Source organism: Polypterus senegalus, chromosome 3, assembly GCF_016835505.1.
Source record: "Polypterus senegalus isolate Bchr_013 chromosome 3, ASM1683550v1, whole genome shotgun sequence".
NCBI lineage: Eukaryota > Metazoa > Chordata > Cladistia > Polypteriformes > Polypteridae > Polypterus > Polypterus senegalus.
In genome coordinates, this window is record NC_053156.1 from 268,861,994 (window position 1) to 268,877,526 (window position 15,533).

At 39.5% G+C, this 15,533-nt stretch overlaps 1 protein-coding gene across 5 annotated transcripts in view; it reads right to left on the minus strand.

The window, feature by feature from the left end:
* The window catches only part of ikbke (inhibitor of nuclear factor kappa B kinase subunit epsilon), an 84,360-nt gene that overhangs the window by 61,935 nt on the left and 6,892 nt on the right, over positions 1 to 15,533 (minus strand). The gene's annotated exons all lie outside the window — the stretch shown is intronic.

The window sequence follows — 15,533 nt, forward strand, 5'->3', positions numbered from 1 at the left end:
AGTAAACACATATATTGGTAATAAAATAAGATTTCATATGGTGAGTTCACTTTAGAGACAGAAAAGAACAAATTCAAAGCAGAGAAATTTTCGACCCATGTGCTGTACCTTTTTCCTAATTTAAAACCTTGGACTAAGCACACTCTCCTCTGTTGCATCAGGCCCTAAGCAGACATGGAGTGTGAAGACCAGAAAATATCTCTTCTCTTTGAAAGAGGAAAAGTTTGAAATCATGTCCAATCACAGTTCTGGGAAACATAGAATAGAACTATACACACTAACTCCTGAAAGGATGTGTTAAAGGCAAATAAACACAATTTACAAAAAAAAAAAAAAGAAACACCGTAGCAAATTTTAACGAATCAGGCAATATTTTCCTAAGTAAATGGGAATTTAAGTGTATGCATTTTTATCCTAATATTACTTTTTAATCGCACCCCATTCAGGGTTTGTTCCTGCATTTATACCTAGTGCTGTTGGAATGGGTTTTGGGCTCCAGGACGTAACCTGGATTCTTTGGACTTCAAAATATTTTGTACTACTGGTTATTCAAGTAAATTTTAATTAAGGATATGGATACCATGCAAGCTTTAAGATTAACACATTCTGTTCTTACTATCATATCAATAAACCACTACTGATCAGACGACTACAAAAGCAGATTCAATGTTTGGTAATACTACAAAAGAATAGCAGGTACAGAAATCCAGGAAGAAATTATCTGCCATCAGTCTTTATATTCATAGGGAAAAAACAGAAAAACCAAGACAGACCACTCGCACCCATTTTCTTAATTTTCTTACTTGAATACAATATCGTGGGGAAGCAGAGCCTATCCTGAAACCAGTCCATCACAGGACATACAGTACTTACGCACCTTCTACCATTTGCAACTGAACAATAAAGGAAAATCAATCATACCAATCAACTCTCTTGGATGTACGAAAAAACTGGGGTACCAAAAAAAAAAAAAAATGAGGTTACACTTTAACCACTGCATAGCATCTCCAGACTCATCCATTTTCTAACCCACTTTTCAAGATTAGGATCACAAGGAGCTAGTGGATGGCCCAGCAGCACAAGTTTGAAACTAACCTGGAAACGTGCCAGCCCACTACAGGACACATACTGTACATAGAAAATCCACCACACTCACACCAAGATCAGCTGACTTCTCAAAATGGACTCGTGCGAGATCGAACTTGTGACCTTTTGATTACCAGTCAGCAGCTCTTACCGTTACACCAACAAAGCAGTTATGTTAAAGACGTGTCAATGTCGCACCATAACGCGGGTTCTTTTGCTGCAGTTATATTCTTGAATAAACGCGCACTTGTTTTGCTCTACTTGTACCTTTTGTGAAAGTGTTTATTTGATATTTGGACTTCAGGCTTCATACATTATATGCTTCATGTCTACATATTGTCAATTATTACTAAAACATGAAAACTGTTTCTGTTTTAACGATGTGTTTACTTAGATTGTTGTAGACACGGAACACACATGAAATGCATATGTTCCAAATAACGATATAGTATTTACTTTAGTCTATACAACTCAAAGCAACTGACAAGCAGATAAACAGACTTGAGCTGAGAAAACTTTGTGTGGCAGTGGGGGGATGTGATAGCAGGCTGCTTGCTGCTTATCAAAACATTTACAAGACAAAAGACACTGACAGAGAGGTGCAAAGGGATTCAAGATGGGACGAATTTATGAGTTTTATCGTAGGCTTTGGTAATTCGGTGTTAACAGATTTAGATCTGATTTTTTTTTCTATAATTTGCTTGAACATTCTGGCTGACTTTGCGACTTCTCTCATCACGCTAAGAATCATAGTTCGCTTGCAAGAGCGATATATTCACTCTAATCCGAGACAGAGGCTGTGGACTGAGGGGAGGGGGAAGTGTGACGTCAGGAGTGGGGAGCTGGGCAGGGACCTCTTCACTGTCCTGTTTCACCACTGCATGGGCAGAACCGCAGGGGATGGCTAGTCAATAATATGAATGAATATAACTTGTGTATGTATGTAGATACCACATGAATGAACATTGTTAAATAATGTATGTATATGTTTGTAGGTTATCATCAGAAAAACTCTGTGGACATTAACTTTTACTTAAACTTTCAATGATGTATAGTAGTTGCAAAGATGCTTATTCAAAACAAAGGGAATAACAAAAATAATGAATTACACCTATAGAGTGCTTTCCTAACCTACTCAAAGCGCTTTACATAGATTTAATTTAAACCAATGCATAGCATCCACCTGGATGATGCGATAGCTGCCATTCCTGTGCCAGTATGTTCATATTAAAATTAGGTGGTGAAGGGTTGAGACAGACAGTTAGCAGAGATGACTAGGGGACCAGAATGACCAGGCCTTGGTGGGCAATTTAGGCAGGACATTGGGAAAAATACCCTACTCTTACTGAAAGATACCCAGGGAGCTTTTATGACCACAGACAGTCAGTGCCTCAGTTTTATGTCTCACTTTTACAGCACAGTTTCACCTTCTCTGCACTGGGGAATCAGATTCTACACAAAGACCACAGGAGTAAGTGCCTCCTACTGACCTCACCAACACCTCTGCCGCCAGCAAAACAATTTTTTACTAGTTGGTCTCCCATCAATGGTGCGGTTGAGTCCAAACATGCTTAGTTTCTAAAGTGGTATGGTTGCTGGCTGAAGTTTATGTGCCTCTGGAATGCCCCATTACTGAAAATGCCATATCTCTCTAGAGATCCATCACTTGCAAAATTCGAACCTGGCTACTTTTCTATTATTGCCTGACATTAACATCCATCATGACTCGTTTTTTGTATTATCTAGACCGCCTGTTACATTATCTGGTTGTCTTCACTGTCTAGCTCTGCTGTTACACTTTTTGTAATATGATGGATATAGCTTTGAAAATACTTTTCTGTGTATTCTAAAGGTCCTAAACAATATACTAAAAGCATTTTTTACATCTAGTTGGCTCTCTAATGATTAGCAGATTTCAGCTTCAAAGCGGTTTTGTTCTCCATGATGGTGATTAACAACGTAAGAAAACTGCTGATCTGTCTTAGTTTTTTTTTTTTTTTATCTCACAGCAGCAGCTGTAGGACCATTTAAACCACACCGTTATAGATTAAGTAGTGCTCTCCTGGCGACTCTAGTAACATTGCTCTCTAACGTAAAAGGTTATACCAATGCAGCTTGTCTATTTTCTTTTGGATAGCGATTTTATCCATTTGTGGCCATCTTATTTTTCGTTAGTTGCTTAAAGTATTTTGTAATAGTGCAAATCCCTATGCAAGGTGTTAATACGGTTGTATTTTTTAAATATTTTTAAAAGGGTGGGTATATTTCTTTAATATTGTTACTACCTATAATACAAAATTACCATGTTGTAACTACTCCATTGAACAAACTTCATCAAAACGTGCAGAACAGTAAAATATAAAACAAGAAGCAAAACATGAGTAGTGTAATAATGAGGTGACATGACAAATAAAGAACAGCCTCTTATCAGCAACTATGAAGTGCAGTACACTTTAAAAATATGACAAAGGAAACTGTCAACTTCCTGCCTAACAGATGACGTGAGTAAATCAAAAAATTCCAAAGCTTGCCTGACCCAGATTTACCCTTCAGTATGTGGGCTATTTTTAAGACAATTTTCCCTTAACATGTTACATAAACCTAATCCTGATTTTATGACCCCTTATTACACAAAAAACAGATTTCAGTATTCTTCCTAAATAATGTCACTGAACAGAGTGACATTAATGATGAGGTGCACAAAGCCAATGATAACAGTTACAGCTTCTCACAAATCAAATTTATGGAGACAAAGCTCCATTTCAGGATCTGTGGATAGCAACGATAAAGGAGAGATCTCACAGCGATTCAGAATTCAACAGCAATTTTTAATATACTACATACATTACGATAAAAAAAGAGGCCCATTATTTTGTCTTTTTTTTGTGTTTTTATCAATTTTTTTAAGTCATATTTCGTGTGAAGTGGCACCAGGCCACTAGGGGTCATCCTCCCAGCTACAGAGTCCCAGGTTTCAGTGGTGACTCAGGCACTCTTTAAACATTCTCCCTATTAACGCATGCTTTCTCCTTCAACATCCTAAAATAGGTAAGTACAGACATAGACAAATTTGTTGGTACCCTTCCACAAAAAGATGAAACCACAATGGTCTCTGAAACTCTGGAACTCCGAGTCCAGCTCAGGGCGGCGAAAGAGCAGTACAGGAGAAAGCTGGAGCAGAAGTTGCAGAACAACAGCATGAAGGAAGTGTGGAATGGGATGAAGATTATCACTGGCTGCAGCTCAAAGCGGGGTGCCGCCATCGAGACAGACATGGAGTGAGCAAACCAAATGAACAACTTCTTTAATAGGTTTGATCACCCTAACCCACTCTCACCTCGGAGTACTGCATCCTCCAACCATCCTTCTGCTGATACCAGCATAGGTGAGACATCCCCACCCACAATTACAGCAGCCCATGTGAGCAGAGAGCTGAGAAGACTTCGTGCCAGCAAAGCAGCGGGTCCAGATGGTGTATCGCCACGACTGCTGAAGGCCTGTGCGTTGGAACTGGGGAGTCTTCTACAGTGCATCTTCAACCTGAGCCTGGAATGGGGGAGAGTCCCAAGGCTTTGGAAAACATCTTGTATCACCCCTGTCCCAAAGGTATCACGTCCTAGTGAGCTGAAGGACTTCTGGCCTGTTGCTCTGACGTCACATCTGATGAAGAGAGGCTACTGCTTCACCACAGGTCCGCCACGCCCTCGACCCTCTGCAGTTCGCATACCAGGAGAAGGTGGGAGCGGAGGATGCCATCATCTATATGCTACACCGATCCCTCTCCCACCTGGACAGAGGCAGTGGTGCTGTAAAAATTATGTTTCTGGACTTCTCTAGCGCCTTCAACACCATCCAACCTCTGCTCCTTAGAGACAAGCCGACTGAGATGGGAGTAGACTCACACCTGGTGGCATGGATCATGGACTATATTACAGAACGATCTCAATATGTGCGTCTTGGGAACTGCAGGTCTGACATTGTGGTCAGCAATACAGGAGCACCGCAGGGGACTGTACTTTCTCCGGTCCTGTTCAATCTATATACATCAGACTACTAATATGACTCGGAGTCCTGTCACGTGCAAAAGTTCGCTGACGACACTGCTATTGTGGGCTGCATCAGGAGTGGGCAGGAGGAGGAGTACAGGAAGCTAATCAAAGACTTGGTTAAATGGTGCGACTCAAACCACTTACACCTTAACACCAGCAAGACCAAGGAGCTGGTGGTGGATTTTAGGAGGCCTAGGCCCCTAATGGACCCCGTGATCATCAGAGGTGACTGTGTGCAGAGGGTGCAGACCTATAAATATCTGGGAGTGCAGCTGGATGACAAATTGGACTGGACTGCCAATACTGATGCTCTGTGTAAGAAAGGTCAGAGCCGACTATACTTTCTGAGAAGGTTGGCATCCTTCAACATCTGCAATAAGATGCTGCAGATGTTCTACCAGACGGTTGTGGCGAGTGCCCTCTCTACGCGGTGGTGTGCTGGGGAGGCAGCATAAAGATGAAAGACACCTCACGCCTGGACAAACTTGTTAAGAAGGCAGGCTCTATTGTAGGAATGAAGTTGGACAGTTTAACATCTGTGGCAGAGCGACGGGCATTAAGCAAACTCCTGTCAATCATGAATAATCCACTGCATCCACTGAACAGGATCATCTCCAGGCAGAGGAGTAGCTTCAGTGACAGACTTTTGTCACTGTCCTGCTCCACTGACAGACTGAGGAGATCGTTCCTCCCCCACACTATGCGACTCTTCAATTTCACCCCGGGGAGTAAATGCTAAGATTACTCAAAGTTATTGTCTGCTTTTTTATTTATTTATTTATTTTTTCATTTTTAATACTACTTAATTTAATTTTTTTGTATCAGTATACTGCTGCTGGATTATGTGAATTTCCCCTTGGGATTAATAAAGTATCTATCTATCTATCTAAATATCTTGAAACTAACAAAAGTAACTGGGACTTATTATGTTTTTTCTAATTCAATAAAAATCAGACTTCACTTTAGAGTTTTCATTCAACAGAATACTTCAAATAACAACACAAATGAAAATGGCATGGAGAAAAATGATGGGACCCTTAACATAACATTTGATTGTAAAAACTATGGAGGTAATCACTGCAAACAAGCGATTTCTTGGGAGTGTCAATGAGACTTCTGCACTTGTACCTGCAAAAATTAGGGTGAAGCACATGTTGTGAACGCTTTGTATAAATTTGGTAGGTACTACATAACACATGTATGATCTGATTATCTGCCAACTGGCCGACCAGCCATAATTGTTATCTGGTAGGTAACCATCCAAACAATCACATCGCGATTAGACCAATGGATATAGTACTCTGATCTACACCCTGCCAAGTAGGCGAATCAGCCACCGTAGCACAACCGACGTCAGAAGTTCATTCCCCACATGGGGAAGAGAAGGTGTGTACACACGATGAGCCCCAATCAGGACAAGACATGTGTCATGTACTCTTTGTATGATAGAGAGATAGAGAGATAGGATACTTTATTAATCCCAAGGGGAAATTCACATAATCCAGCAGCAGTATACTGATACAAAAAAAAAAAACAATATTAAATTAAAGAGTAGTAAAATGCATGTAAAAGCAGACAATAACTTTGAATAATGTTAGCATTTACTCCCCCAGGTGGAACTGAAGAGTCGCATAGTGTGAGGGAGGAATGATCAGCTAAGTCTGTCACTGAAGCTACTCCTCTGCCTGGAGATGATCCTGTTCAGTGGATGCAGTGGATTCTTCATGATTGACAGGAGTTTGTTTAATGCCCGTCACTCTGCCACAGATGTTAAACTGTCCAACTTTACTCCTACATTAGAGCCTGCCTTCTTAACAAGTTTGTCCAGGCGTGAGGTGTCTTTCATCTTTATGCTGCCTCCCCAGCACACCACCGCGTAGAAGAGGGCACTCGCCACAACCGTCTGGTAGAACATCTGCAGCATCTTATTGCAGATGTTGAAGGACGCCAACCTTATAAGGAAGTATAGTCGGCTCTGACCTTTCTTACACAGAGTATCAGTATTGGCAGACATATAAAGTGTATATACATATATTATACAGTGGATCCGAAGTAATTTCCCCCATAGGATTGTATGTAAATACAATTATTCCATTCTGCACCGTACAAACTGTGTGTAAATGTATTTTTTTTTAAGATTTTTAAGCACAAAAACAGTTAATTATACTATAGAATGCCCAGTGTGATAGTAAACTAAATGTAAAAATCATTGAATAACACTGAGAAAACCTTGAACAGAGAAAACTAACATTGCAAGAGTTCATGCTATAGCCTTACCAACCGCTCTCTGTAAACGCTTTTTTAATGAGTTTTAAGCACAGGGGAAAAAAATGAACATTTGAAAAATCCGTAATTTATACAAAATCTAACCATAAACAACAAAGAAAACTAACCTTGCGTGAGTCGAGTTCTGGCATGAAGGAAGTGAGGAGGAACTGGGTGGAGAGGAGACTACAATTTTGAGGTAAAGTCCCTCTGTGTGATGCACGTCTGACCGAGAACAATGTACTTACTGTACAGGGAGAGACTGAACACGTGCGGAAATCACCAGCCCGTACAAACCGAAAGAGAAACAAAATAGAGCACAAAGAGTTCACAGCGAATGCACAGGGAGAGACTGAACACGTGAGGAAATCACCGCGCGTACGAACCGGAAGGGAAACTGGCTTGTGCGTCACCCAAGTGTGTGCTCGTGAACAGATGCAAAAGTTTGGCGAACTATTTGGTCGTAACCCAATTTGTACGTGTTTAGAGACGTTCGTGACCCGAGGTTCCACTGTATATGTGTTACAATATACCTGCCAAATAACTTTTTAATCAATTCCTAGCCCTTAATCACATAATTGTATGGAATTAATGGTGATTAATCATCTAACATTAAAACATACAATCATAATATAAATCATGAAGTAAATAAACACAGAATCACAAAATTAAATGTAAAATGAACACAAAGGAAATTTAAAAAATGTAATGGCATAGTTTAAACTTAAACAATAAACTGAAACCTGACCTTTTAACACAATACTTCTTGAGCAAGTTCACCTGAATTTGAATAGTGGTGGTGGCGGCTCTGTGATCCTACTCTGTTGTGTCCTTAAACAAGACCCCAATCTGCAAATTGCTCCAGGGCCATTGTACAATGGCTGACTCCCAAAATGTCACGCAAAAAGAAAATCTCCCCTCAGAGATTAGCAAAGTATCAGAAATTAAATCAAATGCCTGCCTAAAAGGCAAGTTGAAAATAAGGCAAGAAGGAAACGAGGCCAATGTATTAATTCTCAAATTGGTATGGAGTATGAGACACAGACATCCTTCCATCCATCCATCCATCCTCTTCCGATTATCCGAGGTCGGGTCGCGGGGGCAGCAGCTTGAGCAGTGATGCCCAGACTTCCCTCTCCCCGGCCAGACACAGACATGTCAAAGTAAAATTGAACAATCAAAATAACTGCAGACTTCTGTAGACTGCTAAAGTCTGACTAAATTGAAATAAGTATCTCTTAAATGGGCAAACATTAAAACTTGTGTTAAAACTCATCAGTTGTTCATTACCATCAACGACTATAATTACTGTATACTCTAAACAAGTGTTTTACAACTGATGTACAATGAGAGCTACCCAGGTATCCCGTATAGGGCCACATGTATAAGCGGGCAAAAGGACGAAGCAGGTAGGAAAATGCATCCAAAGTGCTCACTAAGTGCTGTGTCTGTGAACGCCAATCTCCAAGCTGCTGTTTTTACCAGCGCCTCCGACAGTCTCACCCCTTCAGACAATTTAGCAAGTGTATAGATTTAAGGCTTTTGTGGTTGGTAGAATAGTGGTGTGCCTTGGGATTTTTTGGGTTATAAACCTTTGCTCCTGGCTCGCTAAAAAAGTTCTCTGTAGCTGCTATCTTGCTTGCAGTGGTTACGTTCTTTGCATAACCTAGCAAATGTACTGCAAACTGGAATAAGGAGTAAGGATAATCATTACACTTTGGTTTCATAGAAGTTTGTCATTATACAAGAGCAGGAAGTGCAGTAAGCTACCTGGCAGACAGGCAAGTTAAATACAGAGGCTTATAGTGACACTCAGAGAAGGCATATTTTTCATGTGTGTGATGACATTGACTCGATCTTCTTACAGAAACGTGAAATGAAGAACAGAGAGAGAGAGAGCGAGAGAGTAAATTTTACCTTTGCTGCTTTTCTTTCCTATTGCTCAAGGACTATAATAAACCCGTTTCTTCCCACTTCCCTACACCTGTGTCAGTAAGTATAAATCAAGGAAATGAATACCAGTACCACATACCAACATGTGGCAAGCTATTGTGAAACATGTCAATTGAAACTTTTAAATAAAACTTTAGTTCTCAAAAGGTAGTACAAGTACATACATTTGATACTAGATGTGTATCTAATTATTTAGGTTCACACTTAACTTTTTGGTATTATTGTGTCATAATATTTTTTAAAAACAAATTAATTACATGAAAAGGCTGCCCAGATCAAAGCACTGCCTGAGACGATTGCCGTGTTGCTGGCCCTGGACGTGACAGTGTTTTTTAATGCGCTAAACAGGCCACATTAATTGCACACATTTAACGTGTTAACTTTCCCAGGCCTTTATACTGTGGAGAAAGGCCGGAGCCATCACCTGGCGAGACACCTAGAGCAGTGGTTCCCAAACTCGGTCCTGGGGACCCCCTGTGGCTGCAGGTTTTTGTTCCAATCAGATTCACAATTGGTGATAATAATCAATAACAACTGATCTCATTTAATTAGCTGGTCTTTTTCATTCTTCTCTTATTCTGCATTCAGAAAAACACCACAGTATGGTTTTTACATTCATTAGACATTTAGAAATATTTGTATTTTTTTCTAAAGCTATAAATGCTTAACTTTTTTTTTGTTGTTTTCCTATTATTTTCCACTTTTCTTGTGTAGTTTGCTCCCTTTATTTAACCCTAATAGTGATAATTAATAACCAGCATAGCTGACACCCAGGATGCTGAAAGCTGCAACGACTTCAGTGTCAGACCTTCTAAATTAATAATTCAATTTAATAATCAGAACACCTGGAAAAGCAGAATGAAAGTTACGTTGAAAATATTGTTAACAATTTAAAAAAACAACATATTCCCCATATAACTACTTATTACATTTTAATAAAAATCTACCAAACTCAGTTTGTGATTTCTACATTGACTCCAAAACACAAACAGGGAAATAATGATTCACTTAATTTGGCTAAGAGTCCAATGAAAAATGGATGTTAGTTGGAACAAAAACCTGCAGCCACAGTGGATCCCCAGGACCGAATTTTGGGAAGCACCGACCTAGAGTATGGAAAGACCAGGGGAGAGAACATTTTCAGGACAGTTTCTCGACAGAGGGCAGCCCCCTTGGTTTCCAGCAGGGCCATGGGTCATGAGATTGGGTGCTCAACCCTGCTGGGGCCTGTGGCCACCACCAGGGGGCGCATGGACATTTTCAGGGCCCTATTTGGCCACACTTCAGCCAGACATAGAAGAGTGGCTGGATGAAGCTTGTTGGGCACCTAGAGTCCTTCCGGGTGCCCTATAAAGGGAGCCAGTCACCACCACTCAATGGCCAAAGTCGGGAGGAAGAGGATAAAGCCTGAGGAGGAGTGGAGGCAGATGGACTGATGGCAGAGAAGGGACTGTGTTGTGTTGTGCCGTGCTTTGTCTTGGTGATTTGTGCACTGTACATAAACAGTGTGAAAAACCTTTAAATATATACACAAATATAATAAAATGCTGCATTTGGAGGATAAAGACCACAAAATTAGGTGGTACAGCCCCAGAGTTAAGTGTTCAAATTCAGGTGCAGGTAGAGAATGTGTGGACTCTGTATGTTTTTACTTGCAATTCAATTGTTTTTTTTCCCTCACATAAACTGATTTCTTGTAACATTCCAAACATGTGCAACTTATTATACATAAAGAGTCTAGTTTAAATTTTGAAGTATGAAAGTGGTTGTAAGTATTATCCACTGTGTGCAAGCACTCTATTTAGGGTTGATTAATCCTTTGAGGCTACCAGAAATGACTCGGACACCACCCAACACAAACCTGCACAAGAACAGGCAAGCTGAGATAATGGAAGGGTAAATATAAAGATGACGGTTTGTATCGAATATCTGATTAGCTTTTCTTTATTAACGTTTATGTATTTTATTGGTGTTCTTTGGATTGTTTTTCATATTTTTGTTATTTCTGTCAATTATTGGTTAATTGCGTACTTTCTCTTTAGTTTACTTATGTCCCTGTCCTTTATGGGTGAAATTCCAGGAGGTGCGGCCACCCTGATATCACCACTCTGGGGCCGTCCCTCTGGCTGTTTCTTCATGAAATGATGTTAATAGGAATTTGTTCCCTCCTGCCAAGTCTTCTAGTTATGACAATATTGTTACCTCAGAAATTATTGATTGAATTATTGTAAGCTGAAAAATATTTTACTACATTTGTCTGACTGATTTTTTTTTTAAACTGTTGTATCTCTAGAGACATCTGACTGAAATCTGTGAGAAACACTTAACAGCTTGTTAGAGGGTATCTACAATGTATTACATTTCTGACAAAAATTATTGTAAACCAGAAGAGAGACAGACTTAATAAATCTTTAAAATAGAGGATAAATATGCAAAATTGCCCACGGCAGAGCTAACCCAACAAATACAAAGAAAGTATGAACCTCTATCCTAGAAAACAACAACAATAGTCATCCAAACCAATGTTATTGAACATTGAAAAAAGTACCTAATTTAAGAAATATAAGATGTACTCCGAGTGGCACAATGGTAGAGCTGCTGCCTTGCAGAAAGGAGACCCGGGTTCACTTGGAGTTTGCATGTTCTCCCCGTGTCTGCGTGGGTTTCCTCCCACAGTCCAAAGACATGCAGGTTTGGTGCATTGGCAATCCTAAATTGTCCCTAGTGGGGGTGTAGGTGGGTGTGCCCTGTGGTAGGCTGGTGCCCTGCCCGGGGTTTTTTCCTGCCTTGTGACCTGTGTTAGGCTGAGATTGGCTCCGGCAGACCCCCATGACCCTGTACTTAGGATATAGCAGGTTGGATAATGGAAGATTGTAAGATGTACTACTCACTGGAATATAATGAAAACTATGCTCTTTAAAGATTTGTTAAGTAAAACAGAAATACCACAGTTTCAGGAATCATGTTTTCCAGATAATTTAAATATTTAATCCATCTCAAGTTAATACTCTTTGGAATCTTGGATGCTGTTTGAACAAACAAAAAAGCCACTAGCCCAGACAGCTATCCAGCAGAAATCTATGAGGAAGGGAAAAAAAAAGTATTTTGTTAAATTAGGCTCACTAATATTATCCATGTTTAATGAAACCAAGCTGGAAAAATCTAAAACATTAATTCAGGAATCTGTTTCTGTTGTTCCTAAGAAAACACAAGCCTTTTAAAAGATAGTTTCTACAGACCAATTTCTCTACTAAATACTGATATTAGGATTCTGGCCAAACTTCCCTCAAATAGAACAAAGGAAGAGCTTCTTTTTATTATGTCACAAGGTCAAACTGGTTTTGTTAAAGGCAGACGATTACTTTCATATTTCTGAAACATGTTAATGAAATATACATCTCAGCAAAATAGAACTCCCTGGGGTCTCCCCATCTCTGGATGCAAAAAAACCCAAAAAAACTCTGATATAGTTGAGTGGGGTTACTTACTCATTGCTGATGCAAATATGTGTTTGGGACAAATATATCTACATTGATTAAACTATTTTGCTCCAACCCAGATGCTGCAGATTTGAGATACAAAAATATATTCAGATGCATTTAGAATGTGGAACCAGAAAGAGTTCTACAAATTTTGATGGTTTAAAAATAAGATTCTGGTTCTGATAAGAGCCTATTATTATCTATGAATAGCCTTGCATATCAGGCTAAATTTGATCAGTTTTGTATAACTGTCTCACAGCATTTGATATACCAGATAATCATAACTAGACAACAATGTATACATGTATTTGGCAACATAATGAAATGTGCAAAACAAAATCTTACAGGTTAGCCATGGATTTTCTTGCAAATGCTGATATAATTAAATACCGGAAAAATGTAAATCCTTCTGATATTTTTATATCAACAACCATGCCTCAAATACATAACCTTTGGTCAAATTATTTTTTCCATTAGCTGCAAGTTAAAGACTTTGCTAAAAGAAACCAGGACAATGTTCCTAATCTTCCTTTAGTAAATCTTTATAGCTGCAATACATTTTTTTTAGACAACATCTCAAATCTACAAAACCATTTTAGAAGTACGTGCTCTAAATCACACTACTATGTTTTCATTTAAAAATGCAGACATTCGGTCTTGTTTTTGTCTTTCATCCACACTACTCCAGCAATTCCAATCCCCCAAAAACAGATACTTTTGAGAACGTTACTTCTGAAAACACAGCTTCGCCGTTGTAATGTGGACAGGTGAACACGCAGACTCTAATCCCACTCTGATTGGTACATACTTACTATGGGGACCTTCCCTGATTTGATCAGCTCATTACAACATCTCATTCTCCGATTGGTTACCCTTCACAGAAGAAAACTGTATTCCATCATAGAGGACACAGATAGGTTGCTTCCCATGGCACTTGTATTGCTTAACTGTACGCAACTAAATAGCGTTGTACAGTCTGAGTGTTGCACTCATGTTCAAAAGGCAAATAATTTACTGGCTGCTACTGTTCTGCGAAAAAATCAGTTGTTGGCAGTGTTATCACCACTTCAAGAATTTTGTAGCCAACTCGTGTATGACCAGTATAAGTGAACATCTACGTTGTATGCATTTTGTCTATTTTAATGTGGACAAAGACACGTTTATAAATAATGTGAAAACACTGGTGTGCATGGAGATCATTTTTACTTAAAAGTAGTGTGGATGTAGCCTAAGCCTCCACTGGCAAAATGACCCTCCAATAAGATTTTCAGATACTGAATGGCAGTCAACAGTAAATAAAATACCCTATTAATCAATCTTTGTGAAACATGATCTAACAAAATTCAAAATTGTCCCATTACACACCTCTCTGCAGTCAGACTATCCATCCATCATCCAGCCCGCTATATTCTAACTACAGGGTCACAGGCGTCTGCCGGAGCCAATCCCAGCCAACACAGGGCGCAAGGCAGGAAACAAACCCTGGGCAGGGCGCCAGCCCACCGCAGGGCACACACACCCACATTAGGGACAATTTAGGATCATCAATGCACCTAACCGGATGCAGACACGGGGAGGACATGCAAACTCCACGCAGGGAGGACCCGGGAAGCGAACTCGAGTCTCCTTACTGCGAGGCAGCAGTGCTACCACCGTGCCACCCCAGTCAGACTATACAAAATTTAAAATGATTTTTCAAAGTGTTCTTTCTTTTGTTCCAATATTTGGTTTTAGAAACACTCAAGACTGTAGTGAAGACAAAGTTAACTGCAGCACGTGATTAGATTAAAGCCACAAGCAGACTATTTGCAGTTTTTCAAATATCTCCGACACAAAAATCCTATTCGAGGTCTGTACTATGATTTCAGTTTTATTACCTCAAGAAATAATAGAATCGTGCAGTACAGAATAAAAATGTGATGAATCATTTGTAAATTTAATAATTAAGACACTTAATTGTAAATAGTTAATAAAACAAATACTATAATAAACTGAAGAAACAATGAAATTATCAAGTATTTCTGTAGCTTACTCTACATGTTCTACTCATTATTATCTACAAGATTTGTTTTGCCGTTTACCTTCAACTGAATAAATTAATTTCCATCTTTTGGAATAATAAAGTCTTTGGTGATCATAAATCGCTTAAAATGTTTTTCTGCATTTAACATCACTTAAAATAATTTCACATTGGCTTTTGCTGTCTTTACGTTAATGGGTTGCAATATAAAAACGTAACGACAAATACAAAACAACAATACAAATATTACAAACTTACATTCAATTAGTGACGTGAGCAGCTTAAGACTGTTAAAAGGAAACACTGGACATAATACTCAAAGCCACACATTAAGTACTGTGTTACAATCATCCCATAAGTGCTAGCTCAAAAATTCACAAAGCTCACGTCAATACCAGTGCTGATGGGCCTTGCATTTTTTTAAACCAATTTGTCCTTCATCCATCCATTTTCTTAACTTGCGCATCCAGAGCAGAGATGTGAGAAAGCTGAAGCCTATCCCAGCATGCACTGTGCACAGCATAAACAGTGTGCCAGTCCATCGCAGGGTGAACACACACACCCCCCCACTAGTGCCAATTTAGTGTCACCAATCCACCTAAACTTATGCCTTTGGACTGTTTGAGGAAATAGGAGTACCTGGAGGAAACAAAGGTGGATAACCTGCAAACTCCGCGC